The sequence below is a fragment of the Ambystoma mexicanum genome, chromosome 6q, assembly GCF_040938575.1.
Source record: "Ambystoma mexicanum isolate Mex_15411 chromosome 6q, UKY_AmexF1_1, whole genome shotgun sequence".
In the NCBI taxonomy this organism is placed as follows: domain Eukaryota; kingdom Metazoa; phylum Chordata; class Amphibia; order Caudata; family Ambystomatidae; genus Ambystoma; species Ambystoma mexicanum.
Window position 1 is genome coordinate 1,457,512,044 of NC_090937.1, and position 22,963 is coordinate 1,457,535,006.

Consider the following 22,963-nt stretch of genomic DNA (forward strand, 5'->3'; position numbering starts at 1 on the left):
TAAACGTATAGGAAACAGTCTTCTTTTGAATGTGAAAGGCATATTTGTCTGAGATAGGAGAGATATGCGTGGTATAAGAAAAGTTTCTAAGTTTAATCCATCAATTACACGGGCCTCTATGATGTGTCTTTGTAGATGCATAATTGTCAAACTTGTTCCATTGCAGAGTCCTTGTGATGGCAGACTATTGCGTAGTAGCATAATTACAGTACATACTTTAAGTTTTAAGTCGTGAGGAGGCATTCGTCCGACAGCATTTAGCTTTTTAGAGGCTGAAACATTGAGCCGGTAATTAATTGATCATTGGCACTGGAACTGCTGTGCCTTGTGTGAAGAGAAGTGGGGGTGGAAAGAAGTAACTTGAAATTATTCAGAATGTTTGCGATAGTGGAAGGTGAAGGTGACCTCTGTGAGAAACCGGTCAGTGTTTCCCTAGTTAGCCACGGGTGTCTGTCATCCAGGTGGCCACGACACGGCCAACGGTATTGGATCCAGTTCCTGGGTGTGGACCAGTGAGGAAGGATCACCTGGATGGGTGTCCTTGGGAGTGGGAGTGGGACACTGACGGGTGAGACGCGGTATCTCCATTTTTTTAACACCTTTTCCCCATTTTGTCTCTGGAACATAGATCAGCGGCAACGTACTCGCCTTGGAAGCAAGACGACACCGAGCAACACGGCTTCGATAAATAACCTATCACATCATATCATCCTACAACGTAGGATATTCCAAAACACTGCCCCCCCCTTTTCCGACACGAACACTTTCGCACAACACCAAAGGCAATGGACTAACACCAGAGCCGTTTACCTGACATGTCCCAATACAAGGGTCAGGCAAGGTCAGGCAATTGAGCAGAATTACACACACCTGACGGGCCTTGCCCTTCCCCACAGGGATAAAAGGTGGAGCACGAGAGCACAGGAAGAGGAAGGCAAACCTCACAACATGAGAGCTAACTCAGCACAGCAGCTCAAGAGAAGGCGAAAGACGACGAATAACGACGAGGTGACGAGGAGAGAAGTGACCTTGCCCTTTCCAATCAAGGCCTGTGAAATCTTCCAGACGGAAACATAAGACCACGATCAAAGGCCAGCATGTGTTGCAGCAGATAACTACGGTACATGAGACCCTCCTGCACTGATAACCAAGTCAGGGAGAGACACAGTTCTCTGTGGTACCAACCTTGACTTGAAGAAGAAGAAAGGCAAGCGGTTCATCACAGCCGGTGAGTCGAGGGGAGAATCAATAAGAAACCAAACCATGTTGAACAAAAAGTAGCCAACGGCTACTTTGAACTATGTGAATCAAATAAGGAAACTATTCAGAGAAGAGGCGGAAAACCAGCAACAGAGGCATCTAGCACCACGTGGGGCTCATGCAGGAAACTCTGGACGATTACCCGATGATAAGAGACTACCGTAACCAGAGGGCCTTGTGAAGAGGCGAAGAGAGGTCAAAGCGGTCATACAGGGGTCTTGTAAAATCCTCTGTACAGTCGAAGGTCTTTGACTGACAGATGATTGTGAAAGAAAGGGAAATGAGTCCTGCATGGTGAAAACCTGTGCATGAGGGTTGCAAAAGTGAACCCGGCGGAGGGATGCTAACGAGACAGGGCGAAGTCTAAAAGGCCCATAGTGAACTGTTTCGTAAAAGTTGGCGAGAGTGAACCCGGCAGAGGGAAGCCAACAACCAGAATAGTGTGTGGATTGAAGAAAACCCGGCCGAGGGTTGTCCACAGTGAACTGTCTGTAAAAGTCGCCGAGAGTGAACCCGGCAGAGGGAAGCCAACAATCATGGATGAAGCCTGAAAAACTGTTTAAAAGACATTAAGATTTGTGAAAGTAAGAAAAGCCACAGTGATCCCGACGGAGGGAGGAAAATGTCTGAAAGGACTCCGAGCCCGAAAGAGGGAGATCTGGGGTGGAAAGTTGTCACCCAAAGTGCATTGAAAAGGAACTGTTGAATACGAATTTGGAAGGATCTACGCCCGGAAGAGGGGGACCCTGGGGTGAAACCATCACCCAAGGTATACATGAAGCAGAACTTTGCGTTTGTTTGTTTGTTGGATACATAGGACCTCAAAGGCAAGAGACTTTTTATTGAAAATAGACTTGGCCCTGATGCGAAACTGTTGGCTCTTGCTGGGAAAGCACGAGCGTGTGATGTGCTCCAAGGTACCACCTTGTCCCGTGCTGAAAACGTCAGGAAGGGACAACCCTGGCAATCAGATCCTGACTTATGATTTGAGAACACCCTATCCGACACTCTTTCTGTAATTAGTTGTAAGGATTTGGCTATCTGACAGCAGGATGAAATGGCACACATAAGCGAGCAAACAATCCAGTTTTTCCTTATCAAGGAAGGGCGTTACACTGCTAAATGGGAAGAATTAGAGCAGCAAACATTGGTCTCTCAATATAATGTAAAGATATGTAAATATGATTGCAAAGAGATGACATAACAATAAGAAATGTGAAGAGACTGGAGGCACAAATATGGAAGAATGCCTGCAATCTATTTTCAAAGAAATTGTGGATGAGTCAGCAGACAGTCATTAGCATTTAAAGAACACAGAGGGATCTCAATGTGGGGAGCTGCTAAATGCCAATGGGCCTCATAACGAGTATGGAGGTAGCCATGCCGCTTTTAGCAGCATGGCTAACCCCATACCGGGTACCGGGTCCGGATTCCAGAAATAGGGAATTGCTGGGCCATTCCGACCTTGGAGGGCCCGGTAATTCCCTTTCCTGGAACGCAGACCCGGTACGTCCCCATTCCCATTTGATCCCCTATATGGCTCAATGGGAATGGGGAGGATGCTAACAACGGGCCCGTTAATGACGGGCCCGTTGTTAGCATCCTGGTCTGCTACCGGGTTCCTCTAAGGTCACCTGGTTTTACCAGACGTCCTTTGCGGGACCCACGAGCAGACCTCGTAATGAGGCGGTAGAGGGATAACGGGGCCGGCAGCTCTACCAGCGCCGTTATCCCTCTACCGCCTTCCTCGTAATGAGGCCCAATTTTTCCAACAGAAGAAGATGATCTTGGGAGAAGCAAGACTACACAGCCCACTTCATTGATGGGGTCAAAATTGCCACTGTAATTGCCTCTTGTTATGTATATTATAGTATATATGTTCTGTGATTAATGTTAATGTTGCTTGCATTTAAAATTAAATTAAATATGTTTAAACAAAAAAGTAAAAAAAAAAATATGTGCACATTTCTTCAAGAAATTGTTCACTAGATGTGCAGTCGAGACTATCAGCTCACCTCTACCTCTCTTATCCCCTTACACTACAATCACGTACACACAGACTACAGCCATGGCTATTGTTCGTACATTGCAGCAATCTGCCTACTAATACCACATTAACCTTGATGGAGAAATGCATTTAACAGAGTTAGGTTGCCCTCTGCTGACCAAATGGCAAAGTGCTCCTCTGTGTGCCCTTCCACTGCGTGTTTCCATACTCAGCTGATGCAATTTAACAGTGTTTGATTGCCCTCTACTGTCCAAATGGCAAAGAGCACCTCTGTATGCCCTTCTAGTTCAACAACAGCTATAGTTTTAACAAACAGAATCAGCATGGTTCTACGCGTTGTAAGGAACTCATTAAAGATGGACACAAGTGATCACAGTTCAAGGGTGTTTATTGAACAATGAATACAGGGTGGAAAAACGCCTAACTTAAACCTAAATCTATGATGGGAGCAAGGGTCGACCATCAAATGAAAAATAAGGCAGTCCTAGTGTCGTCGTGTCATATAAAAGGGACTTGCAGATCTGCAGTATTTCATTAACAATGGCTCCATATTTTCCCTCAATCGTTAAGGTTGACAGCATGGTTTATGCGGCACCTGTCTGTGACTATCTGAGAAATCCAACAGTCAACAGGAAGTTCTTCAAGCCTTGAAGGGGTTTTTCCCCAGAGGTTGGCATAGTAATAATAATGTCACTTTTTTAATATATTGCTTCATGACTCAGCTTCTGAGTATTTGTGGTACTAGGTGTCATTATTATCCGTCTTAATGTATAGGACGTAGATCCAGCTCTGCCTTGACCTGAATCATAAACTGCAGGTTGAATACAGATTTCTGGCAAGCATTGAACTGGTGCCTATAATTTTGTTTTATCGAAGAAAGTTAATGCACTGATGTTTTCCTTGGCTTCAGGTTTGTTCATTTTTTGCCCTACATGGTCATGTTTGCCATCCATGTGAAATGCTATACATAGGTTAATGTTCTGTTACTGCTCTACGCATATATTAGAATTCTAGGAAGAACATATTTGAAAAATAATTTTCAAGAGCTTTTACTTTTTTACTGTGTCAGTGATTGCCCCCAATCGTGGCGTGAGGCAATTATAATACCATTATATAAGAAGGGAGATAACAAGAAGCCTAGAAATTACAGGCCGATCTCACTGTTAAGTGCGGTTGGGAAGGTATACGCACAGGCACTATTGATTCGCCTACAGTGCTGGGACAGTGAAGGCAACCACATTAACCATTTACATGCTGGTTTTCAGCCTGGCATTGGAACAGTAGACCAGTGCCTTCGGTTGTACACAGTCCTGACAAAGTATGTGTCCTGCAACATCATGGGATCTATGCTGTTTTCGTAGACGTACGGACTGCATTCGACAGTGTGTCTAGTGTTAGGGAGAATTCTCTTATAAGGCTAATTTCCCAAACCTAGTGAGTTCCCCAGCAGCTTTGCTGGATTTTTGGGGTTTGTTTTTTTCTCCTGCTAAGAGTGAGACTTTTTCTCCCACTCTTAGGCATGATTTGAGGTATGTGTTTGACTTGTTATGTGCTTATGGGCTATGGGGTTTCTTTTTACTCCATAGGGTATCATCTGTTTTTCTGTATGTGTGGTTCACAGCACCCTCAGTGCAGTACCACAGGGGTGTCACAGTGACCCCCAAACATAGACTCCACACCCTGGGACTGACTACTGTCTCCCAGGGCGTGTAAAGTCACCATTGGCTTTACTAGTCCAAATTGTGAACAGAACCAGTACAAACCATCATATTGTGGAAGTACTGGTAAGGGGTAATTTGATTGCCCCTGGGTCTGTTTTCGAGGGGGCACTGTCCCGTCCCCCCTCGTCGAGTTTCTGGCTGGTGGCAGTGGTTACCACGCAAAATATTCCACCGGAATATTCTCTATGGGATTTTCCCATTCATTTTAAACGCACCACTTTTTGTTGCAATGTTAAAGATACCGCTGGTTTATATATTTAATATTAAATCACTGGTTGGGTCTTTTTGCCAGAACTCGATTCTAAAATGGCGTTTGTGTCCGTCTCTGTAACTCTGACAAAGGTCGAGCCCTTTGTTCCACTTTTTGGTGGGCTTCTCCACAGAAGCCCTCCAAATGGTGACACTCTGTCTGGGTTCCACAGGAAGGGTGGAGGGCGGAATTGGCACCCTGGACTGCATTGCCTTAGCAACCCAGGTCGCACTCTACTCTGATTGGCCCGGTGGTGAGCCGCCCTGCTCACCACTTAGCATGTGCCTGATGAATGGGGGTTTTTCTGCATAAAAGCAGGGCCTTTGGGACTGGAACTTCAGAAGTCGCCACAGGACCTAAGAATCCGAAGAGGGACGAAGCTGAGCCATCTGCAACGACGACACCACCAGTAAGGCCCTGCTGCAGCTACCTCACCACTTTCCCGACGACAAGAGAAGATCTTCTGGTGGACGAGTCTTTTTCCTCTGAGCTGGTGGGACCAACCAGTTCACCCTTTTTCGCCTTCCAAAGACGGTGCTTGGTCGAATCGCCTGTGCCAAGCACCCCGGCGGCCGGATAGCCAAGCTCACCACTTTTGACCACGAATAAAAGGACCGCACCATTTAATCAGGAACTCCGCGGCTGGTTTCATCCCTGTGCAGTGCAACAACTCCAAGTTTCCTCCTCAACGAGATCCTCTCTTCCCCTGGTCGGAACAACGAACTGCAATCACTGCCAGGAACAACTGCCCTCGATGGAGCTTTCTGTCTCTTTAAGGTACTGTCTCCTGCCTGGCCTCCCTTTCTACAGATTGCTAAAGGTGACCCTTAAATCCTTGGCTTCTATACTGGGTTGGCTCCAGACCTCTAACTATATCTTTTGAATCACCACAACCTCTTTTGAACACTCTGCAAAGACTTTCAGTGCATTTTAAAGCGTGTGATCATGGGCACTTTTCGCTTTGCTCCATTTAAAGTGGGCCTGGCCTATGAACTTTGGCTCTAAAGTATAACCTGCCTTCTCCCCTTGCTCTGAACTCTTAAAAGTGTTGGGAACTGTTTTATTTTATGCTCTGCCTTTTCTCTCCCTTTCTAACCTAAACTATTGGAGTGCCATCTAGGTTAAGCGCTCACTTCTGTCTTAACAAATAGTTGTGCTCTAACCCTGACTAGTCTGATAGTTATCAAGGGAGGTGTAGATACGTACCTGACTGTGTTTTAGATTACTTTTCATTGAGAGTGCTAGTGTATTACCTAAAGTGTGTTTTAAATAAATAACTATATACTTTTTATAAAAAGCTCTGGTCAGTGTTTGTTTGCTCTACTGTGTTTTGACTCTATTGTGTATACTCTGCATACTGCCCTACTCTTCTTGAGAGAAGTCTGACTGCTCAGCCACAGCTACCAGGTAAATCTGGGTGGTGCAGACTGCTACCGATTGGGTTTACTGCTGCTCCTGTAGTCTTCCCCAAGGGAACTGCACAGGATTCTGCCTAACGCTGGTGTACAGCGGTGGGATTTGTATAGAGTATACATTTTAGAGTGTCTAGATACCTTGATACAACTAACCACAAAGCTTAGCACTGAAAAAGCTATTTCTTGAACAAATCAACTATGGAAAGTTACAGCCAGGAGTTCCTTTCTGCGAAAACTGCTGATTGTTTAAGAGTTCTTTGTAGACATAAGGATCTTCCTGTTAAAGGCAAGAAAATTGAACTAAAAGAAAGATTGTTAGAAAACCAAAGTCTGGGTAGTGGTTCAGAGGAACCTACACATGTAGACAACAGTGATGAAGGCAATATGTATCAAATTATTGATAATGTTGTTGTAGATTCAGAAGAGGAAAGTGAGACTAATGCAACTGTCCCCACTGCCCCTCTGCCTGCTCTAGCACCTCAAGCTATGTCTACTGGACCTGTGTCAGGTCCCACATTAAGTCTTGAATTCATTGAACTAGACAAAATGAGGCTTGAATTAGAGTTCAAAAGAATTAGTGCCCAATCTGAACAAAAGCACCAAGAACTAAAGCTCAGAGAAATGGAGCTCAAGCATGAGCTACAGATGAAGAAATTGTCGGTTGAAAATACTTCTCTCCCCGGATCCTCTAGGAGTTCCAGTCCCAAAAGACCCTGGATGCCTAAAGAGATTGTGGGTATGTATGAACCTAAATTAGATGTGTTAGATTGGTTGGCTATGTTTGAGTATAATCATGGCCTCCAGGACATCACATGGAATAAGTTGCTTCCTTGGCTGTTCTCTAGGCTCCCCCCTGTTGCATCTGATGTGGTAATGGAGTTGGGGGAGGTGGATAGGATGGATTATGAATGTGTGAAGCTAGCTTTAATAGCTAGATTTGGGAAGGCCCCTTCCCAGTACCTTAAGAGGTTTAGGACCCTCAAAAAGTATGATGGTACTCCTTGGGCTACCTGGGTGAGTGAAAGTTTGAAAAACTTAGAGGGATGGATTAAGGGTTACAGAGTGAACACTTATGAGCGAATGAGAAATCTTTTTATGATGGAGTCAATTTATGATGCCTGCTCTCCTGAGCTCAGACAGCACTTAGCTGATTCAAAGGAATTAGATTCCAAGAAACTAGCCAAGGCTGCTGACTTGTGGGTGGCCAACAGGGCTACTCACAAGGATTCTGGGGCAACTCAGAAAAAGGATGAGGGGAAACAGCCTAAAAAGGACTCCAAAGAGAATTCAAATAATTCAAATTCCAAAGAGAGCCCCAAACAAAACTTTAAGGGTAAGCCACAAGGGAAACCAAATCAGGCTAGTGTACCTTCTGGTCCCAGACCAGAAGAAGGTCAGAGCAAGCCTCCATTCCAGAAAGCATTTGGAAAATGCTTTGTTTGTGGCTCAACTGACCATGTGAAAGGAGATCCCAGATGTAAGGGTAAACCTCCAGGGGTCCAGCTTGTCTTCCTAGCCTTCGCTCCAGAGGAGGAAGTACCAATGACAAGTGGAAACTTTCTACTACTGGCTGATGATTCCATTGGAGTCTCAGCCAGTGTTTCTTTAGTGTCCCTGGGGTTGTGGGAACAACAGAATTTAGATGTCTATAATTCTATCCCAGATAATACTAAAGAGTATTATAAGGACAGTGTCCAGGTGAATGGTCAGGAGACTCCTGCCATTACGGACACTGGGGCCAGCATAACTGTGGTGGATGAATCTTTTTTCAAGGCAGAGGAGGTTGCTAGCGCACCCAAATGCCTCACCAAGTTAGCTGGAGGGCCTGTGCAGATGTGTCCCCAGTTACCAGCTCTCATCCAGTCCAATGATATGACTGTGAAGATACCTGTCAGTGTACAATGTGAGGTACCAGGAAGAGTACCAGGAAGGTACCAGGAAGAGTTCTGTTGGGAAATGACCTGAAAGCTCTTGGAGTTGTCACCCCCCCCCCCCCCCCCCCCCCCCCCCCCCCCCCAAGACCTCCTAGTAAAAGGTTACAGGAGATAACCAGACCTAAAAGGGAGAAAACCTTGAGAGGTTCTCCCCAGGAGATGATGGAAGAAGAAATCGCTCCTACTCCACTGGAGCTACTTACTGCAATCTCTAAGCAACCAGAAGCAAAGGGGCAACCCAAGACTTCTAAAAAGAAACCAGCAGCAAGCACTCCAGTGCTTCCAACAAGGACTTCCCCTAGGTTGTGCAAAGTTACACCCGTAACTTCACCTCCAGCTGAGGCTGAGAGGGAGGTACAACCCTGTGTGGTTGAACTAGACTCTGAAGAAGAGCTAGTTGGAGGCCAAGAACTTATTGGAGATATGGACCCTGCTGACCATGCTGAGCTGCATTCTTTACTGGCAGAAGGCGGCCCCAGCAGCTCAGCTTTCCTTAAGGCCCAAAGAGAATGTCTAACTCTGGAAGGTCTCCGCCACCAGGCAGCTTCTCAGGCTGATGGGCAAGAGCCTGGGAAGTATAGGTTACACTGGGAAGATGGCCTCTTCTACAGTGAACCGACTGAGTCTGCACCTGGAGACTACAAACGACTTGTAGTCCCTCAAGAAAACAGACTTCACTTCTTGCAGCTAGCCCATGAGATTCCTTTGGCTGGTCACTTGAGTTTCAAGAAGACCAAGGAAAGGCTCTCACTCTACCTTTATTGGCCAAAAATAGGGGCTGAGGTAGATAAGTTCTGCAAGAGCTGTCACACCTGCCAAACTTGTGGCAAGAGTGGTTCCAAGAATGTGGCACCTTTAGTGCCTCTCCCAGTGGTGGGAGTCCCATTTGAGAGGGTAGGGATTGACATTGTTGGTCCCCTTGATCCTCCAACCTCCTCAGGCAACAGGTTTATCCTTGTTGTAGTAGACCATGCTACTAGATACCCGAGGCAATTCCTATGAGGACTGTTACAGCTCAGGCTGTGGCTAAGGCCCTCCTTGGTATTTTTACCAGGGTTGGGTTTCCTAAGGAGGTAATCTCTGACAGGGGGTCAAATGTTATGTCCCACTACATGAAGGCCATGTGGAAAAACTGTGGAGTTACCTACAAGTTCTCTGCCGCCTACCACCCACAGACAAATGGGTTGGTTGAAAGGTTTAATAGAACAATGAAGCGCATGATAGGTGCTTTAGAAGAACCCCTTAGAAGAAAGTGGGACCTTCTACTGCCATGCCTTCCCTTTGCTTATAGAGAAGTCCCTCAGGAGGGAGTAGGCTATAGTCCCTTTGACCTTCTCAATGGCCATCCAGTCAGAGGTCCATTGGCCCTGATTAAGGAGTGGTTGGAGAGTGCTCCTCCCCCCAAGCCAGTCAGAGTGACTGACTACGTGATAGGACTCCGGAGGAGAATGTCACAGAGGATGGCTCAAGCTAGTGACAACTTGAAGGCTGGTCAAGCTTTGGTCAAGCACTGGCATGACCAAAAGGCTAACATGGTTGAGTTCGCTCAAGACCAGCTAGTTCTTGTTATGATCCCAACAAGGCAGAGGGCCTTGCAAGACAAATGGATGGGACCCTTCAAGATTGTGGGAACACTTAGAGAAGTCAACTATCTGGTGGACTTGGGCAATCCCAAGGAGGCTCCCAGAGTCTTCCACACCAATAGACTAACAGCTTATGGGCCTCATTACGACCCAGGCGGTAAGTTACCGCCTGGGTCGTACCTTTACCACCATGGCGTAAACTACGTTTACGCCATGGTGGTTGGCGGACTTACCGCCCCATTCCGAGGTCGGCGGGGCGGTAAGTCCCCAATCCCCATTTACCCTTCCCCATTCCCATTTTTGCCCCATAGGGCATAATGGGAGTGGGGAAGGCGTTAATTACGCCACCGTAAATTACGGTGGCGTAATTAACAACATGGTCCCTTAGCGCCATGGATTTTAACACCTGCTAAAAGCAGGTGTTCAATCCGCCATGGCGCTAAGGGACCTCGGAATCAGGCGGTAAGGGTCGGCGCTGTTTACGCCGCCGTAAACCCCTTACCGCCTGGGTCCTAATGAGGCCCTATGTCTCTAGGCCTGAAGTAGGAGATTTGCTTCTAGCTTCAGCAGCAGAGGAAGAAGAGAGTGAACCTCTCCCTGATCTCCTCAGAGGCTTACCTTTGGATGAAAAGATTGAAGGAGTTAATATCTCTTCAAATCTGACACCTGAGCAACATGAGGAGTGCCAATCTATGTTAAATCAGTTTGCCTCCCTGTTCTCACTTTCACCAGGCTTGACCCCTTGGGGACAGCATGATATATTCACTGGTGACTGTCTGCCAGTAAAAAGCAGAGACAGAATGTCAGAGAATGTAAGAACCTACAGCAAGGGAGAGGTCAGCAAGATGCTTGACCTCGGGGTAATAGAGCCCTCTACCAGTCCATGGTCTAGCCCAGTTGTGTTAGTACCAAAGGCAGGATCCAAAGAAATGAGATTCTGTGTGGACTATAGAGCTCTTAATGCAGTCACCAAGACTGATGCCCATCCTTTTCCAAGGACAGATGAGTTGGTGGATAAACTTGGTGCAGCCAAGTTCCTCGGCACATTTGATCTGACGGCAGGCTATTGGCAAATAGCCCTGACAGACCATGCCAAGGAGAAAACTGCATTTTCTACCCCAGTTGGCTTATACCAATTTAAGGTTATGCCTTTTGGACTGAAGAATGCACCTGCTACCCTCCAAAGGATGGCAAATCAGGTTCTGACTGGGATAGAGGACTTCTGCATGGCATACTTGGATGACATTGCAGTGTTCAGCCACTCCTGGGAAGAGCATGTTGACCACCTAGGACAGGTTTTGCAGGCTCTGGAAAAGGCCAATCTGACCATAAAGGCAGGTAAATGCCAGATTGGGCAGAGTAAAGTGGTCTACCTTGGACATGAGGTAGGAGGTGGTGAAATAAGGCCTTTGCCCAGTAAGATTGAAGCTGTGCAAAATTGGACAACACCTACTACTCAGACCGAGGTGAGAGCCTTGCTAGGCCTCACTGGGTATTACAGGAATTTCATAGAGAACTATGGGACCATAGCTTCTCTACTGAATGTGATCTCCTCTCCTAAATTCCGTAAAAAAGTCAAATGGAATGATGAGTGCAATCAGGCCTTGAAAACCTGAAGAAAGCCCTTTGTCAAGCTCTAGTACTCAGAGCTCCTGACTATCACCAAACTTTCATTGTACAAACTGAGGCTTCTAATGCAGGTATAGGTGCAGTCCTTAGCCAACTGGATGAGAAAGCTAGGGAACTGTAACGCTCACCTGGCTCCCACGGAGGCGCTGGTCTGGTCTTGGTTGCTGTATCCTCTTCAAGCGTGATGCGCAGAATTCGGACCACCGATTGAACAGGACCCCCAAATCTTGCTTGTCTGGCCCGTAGGAATATCCTTCTGCAGATGAGAAAGGGGATTAACTGTCTGCTGAATAGTGTGCTTGCTCCCCCCTTTCCCCCTTCGTTCTTTTCTGACTTCCTCCAAAACCCCCGGTTTAAGCTCACCTTATGGTTTGGAAGGATGAACTCTCCATCCAGCTTCTGGTGCAGGGGCACGCGTTCGTCCAGTTACTTCACTATTTTTCAGAATGGCGCTGGCACATCCACTTGACTTTTCTGAGCGATACGCCGTAAGTATGAAGATGCAAAAGTTCAAGTGTGAGCCTCCTTTTATGTTGTTTTTTCTGTCCTTTATTTCAGGTGCAGAACAAAGGCGATGCGTAGAGGGGTTAAATTGCCGGTGGTAAAATCAGGTGAGTTAGTGATGAGGGCGACCCCTCTAAATGTCTTTTGTCCTTTCCCCATAGGGGCCGGGGTGCGGTACCTGCCAAAGATGCGGCGCCGACCCGAGATGTGGAATGGTTCACCAAGAAAAGCCGGTAAATAATATGGCTGAAAATTCGGCTTTCCTCTTGTGTTCCCTTGCTCACCTTTTGTCTCTTCTTCTCTCCCCTAGGTGCTGAGATGTGGCGACCGGTGCTGAGAGCCGCGATGGAGCCGGGCGGCGTCTCGGGAACAGGTGAGTGAAGCGCGGCGCTGCAGCGAGCAACGCAGTGCTTTTAAATGGAAGTCTTCCTTCAGGAATGCTGGCGTGAAGATTCCGGATGCAGGTAAGAAGGTTGAATAAGTTCTTGGTTTTCACCTTTCTCTTCTCTTATTTCCTTACAGGTGTTCCAGGTTCGAGGGTGGAGCCCAGATGCAGGAGCAGACACGCTGAGCGTTCAGCTGCTGGGATGCAGAACAACGCGAAGCACGTGTGGCTGTCCGGGCGTGGCTTAAATAGCTTTGGAAGAAGTTCCAGGTGAGTATTCTTCCACAGCCCCACCCAAGTAATAAAATAGTTCCTTCAGAAAAATAGTCCCTCCTAAGCCTCATTTGGCTTGGTTCTTCATGCAGCATGGTCTGCATCAGGTGAGTGTGCAGCATGGTCTGCTTCAGGTAAGTGCACCAAACACTTCCCCTTATGAGCCTGGCGCCTATGGCGCCAGGACTGATGTCCAACATGAGCCTGGCACCAACGGCGCCAGGACAGAGTCCAAAGAGCCCCTATAAAGGGCCGCTGGGCTTTTACCCGGGGGCGTGATGCCTGCTTCCGGGGGTGCTGGGCCTGTCATGACAGCACTCCCCCCCCCAAGGCCCCTCCCAAGGTCATTTCCCCAGGAGGTTTCGGTTTGTTCGGGAAATTCCGATGGAACCTTTTTACTAGCCGAGGTGCATGTACGTGGTCGCTGGGTTCCCAAGATCTTTCCTGAGGCCCGTACCCCTTCCAATCAATTAGATAGAAAAGTTTTGATTTTGAGATCTTAGAGTCCAAAATGTTCTTCACCTCGAATTCAGGCTCCCCATCTATCTGGATTGGTTCTGGTGGCTTTATTAATCTGGTTCCTGGTTGCACTGATTTCAAAAGCGACACATGAAAAACGGGGTGAATCCGCATGTTAGCTGGTAGATCTAGCTTGACTGCCACTGGGTTAATTATAGCTTTGATCGAGTAAGGGCCTAAATACCTTGGATTAAAAGTCTGAGGTCCCTTGAGCGATAAGTGTTTGGTAGCCAACCATACTTGATCCCCTATTTGGTATGGAGGCGCCTCCTTTCGATGCAGATCCGCATTCTTTTTGTATTTCCCTTTCGCATGTTGTAAGTGTGCTGTAGCATCCTTGAAGGCTTGAGTAATCGTAGAATGCAAATGGTCCACTGCGGGCATTTCAAGGCTCAGAGGTGAGTCCAAGTCTGAAGTACGAGGGTGATGTCCATATAGGGTATAAAAGGGGCTCTGACCAGTTCCAGAGTGTATCGAGTTATTGTATGCATATTCAGCCACCCATAAAATATCCTTCCAATTACCCTCCGATTGGTGCAACATACATCGTAGATATTGTTCAAGGGTCTGGTTCGTTCTCTCCGTCTGACCATCGGTCTGTGGGTGGTGGCTGGTTGAGAGTCTTACGTCTATTTGTGCCAGTTGACAACACCTTTTCCAAAAATGAGAAATAAACTGGCTTCCCCGATCGGAGATTAGTATGGACGGGAATCCATGCAGACGGATGATATTTTCGAGGAATTCCTTGGCAAGAACAAAAGCTGAAGGTAATCCTTTCAACGGAATAAAATGGGCCATCTTGGAAAATAAATCCACCACAACCAGAATAGTATTGTATCCATTACAAGAGGGCAGGTCTGTGATAAAATCTAGTGACAAGGTGTGCCAAGGTGCTGGTGGAATGTCTAAGGGTTGAAGAAGACCGGCAGGTTTTGTTTTTTGACCTTTGTTTTGGGCGCAAACTCCACAGCACATCACGAAAGATTTAATATCCTTTCGCCAGGACGGCCACCAGAATTGTCGTTTAATTTTTTCCTCTGTTTTGGCAATGCCAGGATATCCTTCCATCAGAGTATCGTGATGACGGGAAATATCCAGTTCTTGCAATTCCTTTTCTGGCAAAAATAAACGTCCTTGAAAGTAAGGTAAGCCATCGTTGATTGAAAAGGCAGACCCCCCTTTTGATCCAATCCTGCAAGGCTGAAGAGTCCAGGAATAGTTTTACCCGTGCTTGAATGTCTTCAAGGGTTTGTAAAGTGGTTATCCCCAAGATTCTTTGTTCTGGAATTATCGGCACAGGTTCTGAGTTTGTGTCCATTTCTCCCATTCCAATTCGAGATAGCGCGTCCGCTTTGCCATTCTTACAGCCGGGACGGTAGGTGATTACAAAATCGAACTCAGCAAAGAATAAAGCCCATCGGAGCTGTCGTGAAGACTGAGCCTTGGCAGTTTTTAAATATTGTAAATTTCAGTGATCACGGTGATGGTATGCCTGGCGCCAAGAAGATAATGCCGCCAAGCCTTAAAGGCGGACTTAATGGCTAATAATTCCTTATCGGTGATTGCATAATTTATCTCCGGCGGCGAGAACTTTCTGGACCAAAATGCTACGGGGTGCAGTTGGTTGGTTTCGGGGTCTCTCTGAGAGAGGACAGCTCCCATGGCTAAGCTGGATGCATCGGTTTCGACTATATATGGGAGATCAGGACGCGGGTGTTTCAAAATAGGTGCAGACGTAAATTTAACTTTTAATTCCTGAAAGGCCTGTTCAGCTTCTTCGGTCCATTCAAAACGTTTATTCTTCCGCAAGAGTGCAGTGATGGGTTGCACCACCCGTGAAAATTCCGGGATAAACCTGCGATAAAAATTGGCAAAACCAAGCATGCTTTTGACACCTTTCGCCGAACTAGGTGATGGCCATTTGAGGATGGCATCCACTTTCCGTGAGTCCATTCGGACCCCTTTAGGTGTCAGGATGAATCCAAGAAGCTCAACCTCGGTGGTATGGAAAACGCATTTTTACAGCTTTGCAAACATTTTGTGCTGGCGCAATTTCTCAAGGACGGCCCTGACATGTTTTCTGTGATCAGATTCCGAAGAGGAGTACACCAGAATGTCATCGATATACACGACAACACAGACATCGATGAGTTCCCGAAGGACATTGTTCATGAAGAATTGGAAGGCAGCAGGCGCGTTGCACAACCCGAAAGGCATCACCTGGTATTCGAATAGTCCATATTTTGTACGGAAGGCCGTTTTCCATTCGTCGCCTTCTTTTACTCGTACCAGATGATAAGCCCCCCGGAGATCTAACTCTAACTTGGTGTATATGCAAGCGTCCTTCACCTGGTCAAGGAGTTCAGGGATCAAAGGCAGAAGGTAACAATTTTTAACAGTTATCTGGTTCAATGCGCGGTAATCGATACAAGTTCTAAGGTCACCTTCTTTTTTTGGCACGAAGAACAAAGCCGAGGACGCCGGAGACTTTGACGGGCGAATGAAACCATTGGCTAGGTATTGATCTAAATATTGTCTCAAATGCAGATTCTCCGGCTCAGTAAGGGCATAAATCCTGCTACAAGGGGGTTGTGTGCCGGGCACCAGATCGATTTGGCAATCGTACGATCTGTGAGGAGGTAACGTGTTGGCCTGTTCCTTTTGGAAGACGTCCTGAAAGTCTTGGTATTCCGGAGGTAGTTGCATGGAGACAGAGGTTACTGATGCTAGACTGAACTTCAGATTTTCTGGGTAGCAGGTTCGTGCACACTCCGGAAAGGTTATTCTCTTCGCTCACCAATCAATTCGAGGATTATGTGTCTCTAACCAAGGGATTCCGAGAATAACATGAAACTGTGGAGCCTTGATTACATCAAACACAACTGCCTCCCGATGGCCGTCCGGACCTACAAGTGTCACCTCAGCTGTGGAATGTGTTACCGGTCCCGAGGGAATTTCGGTTCCATCAACTGTGGTGATGACATCTTTGCTGGTTTTAGGACGCAGGAGAAGGTTAATCCTGGAGACCAATTCACGATCCACGTAGTTTCCTATAGCCACACTATCGATGTATGCCTTTATTGCATGCAACCGCTTAGGCTGTTCCGGATTTACGAGGACCATTGGCACAGTGAAATGCGAGGTCTGAGAGTTCGTTTTCAAGCTCGGCAAGCGGACCCCTACACTTGTCGGGCGGGGTCGTTTGCCGATACAGAGGTTTCATGGATTTTATCAGCGGCTCCTACCACCTGCCTGGGCGGCCTTGCCGGGCAATCTCGTAGAAAGTGTCCAGAGGATCCACAATAAAGACATAAGTGCATCTGCCGTCTTCTTTCACGTTCCTTTTGCGTTAAAGGTCCTTTAACTCCTCCGATTTGCATTGGCTCAGAGGCTTCAGCCCCCTTGAAGTTAGCGTGGGTCTTGACTAACACCCAGGTCTCAAACTTGGACCGATCTGCTTTTCTGTTTTGCAGTCTGTGATCCAATTGGACCACTAAGTCTATATATTCTGAGCATTCTTGGGGCGGATTTACAACTTGGGCCAGGACATCTTTAAGTTCTCCGCGTAGACCTCGATAAAATAACGTGATTCTTTTATCCTCTGGCCACCAAGTTTCCACAATTAGTCTATTAAAGGTTGCAATGTAGATTGCCCTGTCGCAGAGATAGAAGTTCGTCATCTAGAGCCTGCCCCGGGGAGTGACGAGCAAATAACCTTTCCATGCTTGCTTGAAATCCTTGAAAATCACGAAGAATCGGGTCATCTTGAGTTACCAGTGGAACTGACCAATCGGCAGCACTGCCGCTGAGATATGACAATACAAAGGCTACCTTGGTCTGGTCATTAGGGAAGGCCCCAGGTCTGCACAGGAAATGCAAACGACACTGATTCATGAATAGGGCGAATCGTTTGGGGTCCCCAGCAAAGCGTTCGGGTGGGGCCAGCGGCATGTTTCCAGGTAGATTAATCTGCACCGGGTTACTGGAAAGCATAGGAGTGGGGTTCCCTCCGGAACCGGGTAAAGGAGTTTGTCCAGCTTGACCTTGCAAAAGATGTCTAGCCAGGTTATCAGCTCTTTCCTTTGTTACAATCACTTCCCTCCTGAGAGCATTAGTCTCTTGACGAGCGGTGTGTACTTCGGCCCGTAATTCCCCCAGTAGTTGGGCCAACTGGTCAGTCTCGGAAGTTTCCATAGCGCCTGGGTGGGAATTTGTAGGAAGGCTTTGCGTTCTGTAACGCTCACCCGGCTCCCAAGGAGGCGCTGGTCTGGTCTGGGTTGCTGTGGCTTCTTCAAGCGTGATGCGCAGAATTCGGACCACCGATTGAACAGGACCCCCAAATCTTGCTTGTCTGGCCCGTAGGAATATCCTTCTGCAGATGAGAAAGGGGATTAACTGTCTGCTGAATAGTGTGCTTGCTCCCCCCTTTTCCCCTTCGTTCTTCTCTGACTTCCTCCAAAACCCCCGGTTTAAGCTCACCTTATGGTTTGGAAGGATGAACTCTCCATCCTGCTTCTGGTGCAGGGCGCGCGTTCGTCCAGTTACTTCACTGGTTTTCAGAATGGCGCTGGCACATCCACTTGACTTTTCTGAGCGATACGCCGTAAGTATGAAGATGCAAAAGTTCAAGTGTGAGCCTCCTTTTATGTTGTTTTTTCTGTCCTTTATTTCAGGTGCAGAACAAAGGCGATGCGTAGAGGGGTTAAATTGCCGGTGGTAAAATCAGGTGAGTTAGTGATGAGGGCGACCCCTCTAAATGTCTTTTGTCCTTTCCCCATAGGGGCCAGGGTGCGGTACCTGCCAAAGATGCGGCGCCGACCCGAGATGTGGAATGGTTCACCAAGAAAAGCCGGTAAGTAATATGGCTGAAAATTCGGCTTTCCTCTTGTGTTCCCTTGCTCACCTTTTGTCTCTTCTTCTCTCCCCTAGGTGCTGAGATGTGGCGACCGGTGCTGAGAGCCGCAATGGAGCCAGGCAGCGTCTCGGGAACAGGTGAGTGAAGCGCGGCGCTGCAGCGAGCAACGCAGTGCTTTTAAATGGAAGTCTTCCTTCAGGAATGCTGGCGTGAAGATTCCGGATGCAGGTAAGAAGGTTGAATAAGTTCTTGGTTTTCACCTTTCTCTTCTCTTACTCCCTTACAGGTGTTCCAGGTTCAAGGCGGGCGTGGCTGGAGTCCAGGTGCAGGAGCAGACACGGTGAGCGTTCAGCTGCTGGGATGCAGAACAACGCGAAGCACGTGTGGCTGTCCGGGCGTGGCTTAAATAGCTTTGGAAGAAGTTCCAGGTGAGTATTCTTCCACACTTGCCCCACCCAAGTAATAAAATAGTTCCTTCAGAAAAATAGTCCCTCCTAAGCCTCATTTGGCTTGGTTCTTCATGCAGCATGGTCTGCATCAGGTGAGTGTGCAGCATGGTCTGCTTCAGGTAAGTGCACCAAACACTTCCCCTTATGAGCCTTGCGCCTATGGAGCCAGGACTGATGTGCAACATGAGCCTGGCGCCAACAGCGTCAGGACAGAGTCCAAAGAGCCCCTATAAAGGGCCGCTGGGCTTTTACCCAGGGGCGTGATGCCTGCTCCCGGGGGTGCTGGGCCTGGCCTGGTGCTCCGGCATCATGACAGGAACACCCCATTTGCTTCATCAGTAGAAAACTGAAGGATCCTGAAACAAGGTGGGCAACCATTGAAAGAGAGTGTTTTGCTATTGTGTGGGCTCTGAAGAAGTTTAGGCCATACTTGTATGGTTCTACTTTTGTTATTCAGACTGACCACCAACCCTTGAGATGGTTAATGCAAATGAAAGGGGAAAACCCAAAACTATTGAGATGGTCAATCTGCCTTCAAGGGTTTGATTTCACCATTGAGCACAGGTCAGGGTGTCACCACCAAAATGCTGATGGTCTCTCTAGGATGTGTATAAGCGACTAGTGGTATGAGATTCATCCAGGAGTGGATTCAATCCTACTGTCCCTTAGTCTGGGGGGGGGGGTAGGGGCTAGTGTTAGGGAGAATTCTCTTATAAGGCTAATTTCCCAAACCTAGTGAGTACCCCAGCAGCTTTGCTGGATTTTTGGGGTTTGTTTTTTTCTCCTGCTAAGAGTGAGACTCTTTTTCTCCCACTCTTAGGCATGATTTGAGGTATGTCTTTGACTTGTTATGTGCTTATGGGCTATGGGGTTTCTTTTTACTCCATAGGGTATCATATGTTTTTCTGTATGTGTGGTTCACAGCACCCTCAGTGCAGTACCACAGGGGTGTCACAGTGACCCCCAAACATAGACTCCACACCCTGGGACTGACTACTCAGGGCGTGTAAAGTCACCATTGGCTTTACTAGTCCAAATTGTGAACAGAACCAGTACAAACCATCATATTGTGGAAGTACTGGTAAGGGGTAATTTGATTGCCCCTGGGTCTGTTTTCGAGGGGGCACTGTTCCGTCCCCCCTCGTTGAGTTTCTGGCTGGTGGCAGTGGTTACCATGCGAAATATTCCACCGGAATATTCTCTATGGGATTTTCCCATTCATTTTAAACGCACCACTTTTTGGTGCAATGTTAAAGATACCGATGGTTTATTTATTTAATATTAAATCACTGGTTGGGTCTTTTTGCCAGAACTCGATTCTAAAATGGTGTTTGTGTCCGTCTCTGTAACTCTGACCACAGTCAACCTTTTGTTCCACTTTTTGGCGGGCTTCTCCACATAAGCCCTCCAAATGGTGCCACTCTGTCTGGGTTCCACAGGAAGGGCGGAGGGGGGAATTGGCACCCTGGACTGCATTGCCTTAGCAACCCAAGTCGCACTCTACTCTGATTGGCCCGGTGGTGAGCCGCCCGGCTCACCACTTATCATGTGTGATTGATAGCTAGGCTGATGAATGGGGGTTTTTCTGCATAAAAGCAGGGCCTTTGGGACTGGAACTTCAGAAGTCGCCACAGGACCTAAGAATCCGAAAAGGGGCGAAGCTGAGCCATCTGCAACGACGACACCACCGGTAAAGCCCAGCTGCAGCTACCTCACCACTTTCCCGACGACAGGAGAAGATCTTCTGCTGGACGAGTCTTCTTCCTCTGAGCTGGTGGGACCAACCAGTTCACCCTTTTTCACCTTCCAAAGACGGCCCTTGGTCGAATCGCCCGTGCAAAGCACCCCGGCGGCTTAATTCTAGGTGCCCTCTGGCACATATGCATTTTAGTGTGTTTTGGGGCAGTTAATTCTAGGTGCCCTCTGGCACATATGCATTTTAGTGTGTTTTGGGACAGTTAATTCTAGGTGCCCTCTGGCACATATGCATTTTAGTGTGTTTTGGGACAGTTAATTCCAGGTGCCCTCTGGCACATATGCATTTTAGTGTGATTTGGGACAGTCAATTCCAAGTGCCCTCTGGCACATATGCATTTTAGGGTGTTTTGGGACAGTCAATTCTAGGTGCATTTAAGGACAGTCTACTTGCGAGCCATTGTGCCTTGGTCTGCTGACCACTGCGCCTCACTTCTGAATGTACCTGCTAGCCATTGTGCCTTAGTCTATTGTGTCACTGTGCCTGCCCATTGCACCTTTACTCTGAGTCTGACTACTTGCCTTCCTGCCCATCCCGACCCAGTTGGCTCCCGATCCACCGCAATCTACTCTACTGCCATCTAGTCAACCTCCCCCTACCACATCCAGGTCTCACACTGACCATCCATGGCAAACCTCTACTTAGCCACTCTCACCTTAACGGCTACACTCGCCTTGCTCCACCACAACACCACCACCCACCACAAACCTCGACCACAATCACACCCAACCCAACATCCCTCATACACCTCGACTATGGGTTTTTTCAAGGCCCAACATATTGACCAGCCTAACGGCACCCTCAGCCCCATAGAATGGATCCGCCGATTTGCTGCTCCGCCCACTCCCTGGAACCCATGCACATTGAAAGACAGAAACCTGAGACTCGGCTCTCGGTTCATAACTCCCACGACACTCGCCAAAAGATACTCCCCTCTTCCCACGCACAATCAAGCTAACACCGCTCAAATTTTGAACATCACCCAAACAGCCCCCTTGAGCACATCTGAACAGCCGCTGATCAAGGGTGCCCTCATCAATGCCCGCTCCCTGGTCGCCCATGCGCTAGATATCGCAGACTTCATCTCTGCCAACAACCTGCACTTCCTGGCTATCACTGAAACCTGGCTGCACCAAGCAGCAGGCCCAGCGCTATCCCTCGCCATCCCAGAAGGTTATTCAATACTAAGGAAAGATCGGGACATAGGTAAAGGAGGAGGAGTAGCCTTCATCGCCAAAACATCCCTTGGCCTCAGATTAACCCCACCGCCTAGCTTCCGGTCTGCAGAACTTCTGTCAGCCAAGCTCCAACTCTCAGTTACACAAACCGTACTATTACACCTCCTCTACAGACCCCCAGGCCCCATCACCACATTTGATGAAGAGATGTCTGACCTCTTGACCACCAACACCAAAACAGGATCTCAAATTATCCTCCTTGGCGACCTCAACCTCGGTCTCGGTGACCCAAACGATGCCAATGCGCTCTCCCTGGAAAGCACCATCTCCCAACTAGGGTTCAAGCTCAGAATCACAGACCCCACCCACAACAAAGGCAGGACCTTGGACTGGCTAGCGGATCTCAACTGCTCTACGGCCATCACAAAAAACGAGCAAACTGCATGGTCTGACCACCACGCCATCTCCTTCTCCATCCAAGGGAAATCACAACCAAACACTCCAACCCCCATCATCCCTCAAGCCCTCACCAGAAATAACCGCAACATTACCTTACAAAACCTCAGCCCACTCATAGACAACATCCTTACCCCCACAAACTACGTTAACCTAGATGCGGAGAAACTTGCTGACCTATACAACAAAACGCTAGAATCAGCAGTAGACACCATCGCTCCACTCAAACTCACCAAAGCCAAACCAGCAGCCCACATGAACAAATGTTTCACACCAGAGCTAAAAATCCTCCGAAACTCCAAACAAGCCGCAGAAGCCACTTGGAGAAAAACGCCCAACCTCTCCAACAAAACGCAACTCTCAATAGCAGCCACCACCTACAAAACTGCCATCCTCAAGGCCAAAAAAGAGACATATGACAACAGAAATGAGAGCGCCAAATCCAAAACAAAAGATCTTTTCAATATCCTCAGGGAACTCGAATCCCCCCCCCCACACTGGCAGAAACCTGCGTGAAAGATGCAGATTGGTGTGAGAGGATTCAAAAAGCTCTAGCAGACAAAATCACCATGTTACAATCCAAAATCGAACAGAAAAAGCTTAGCCTATCCAAAAAAACAAACCATCCACCGTCCACTACTTCCAAAACACCTACCTGCCCCCCCTTCTTCTTCTCACCAGTATCCACTAAAGAAGTAAAAAAAGCATCATTAAGGGCCTCAAACCCTCTAGATGCCAAGGGGACTCATGCCCAGCTCCCATCATCCAGGAAGGCGCCAACATTCTGG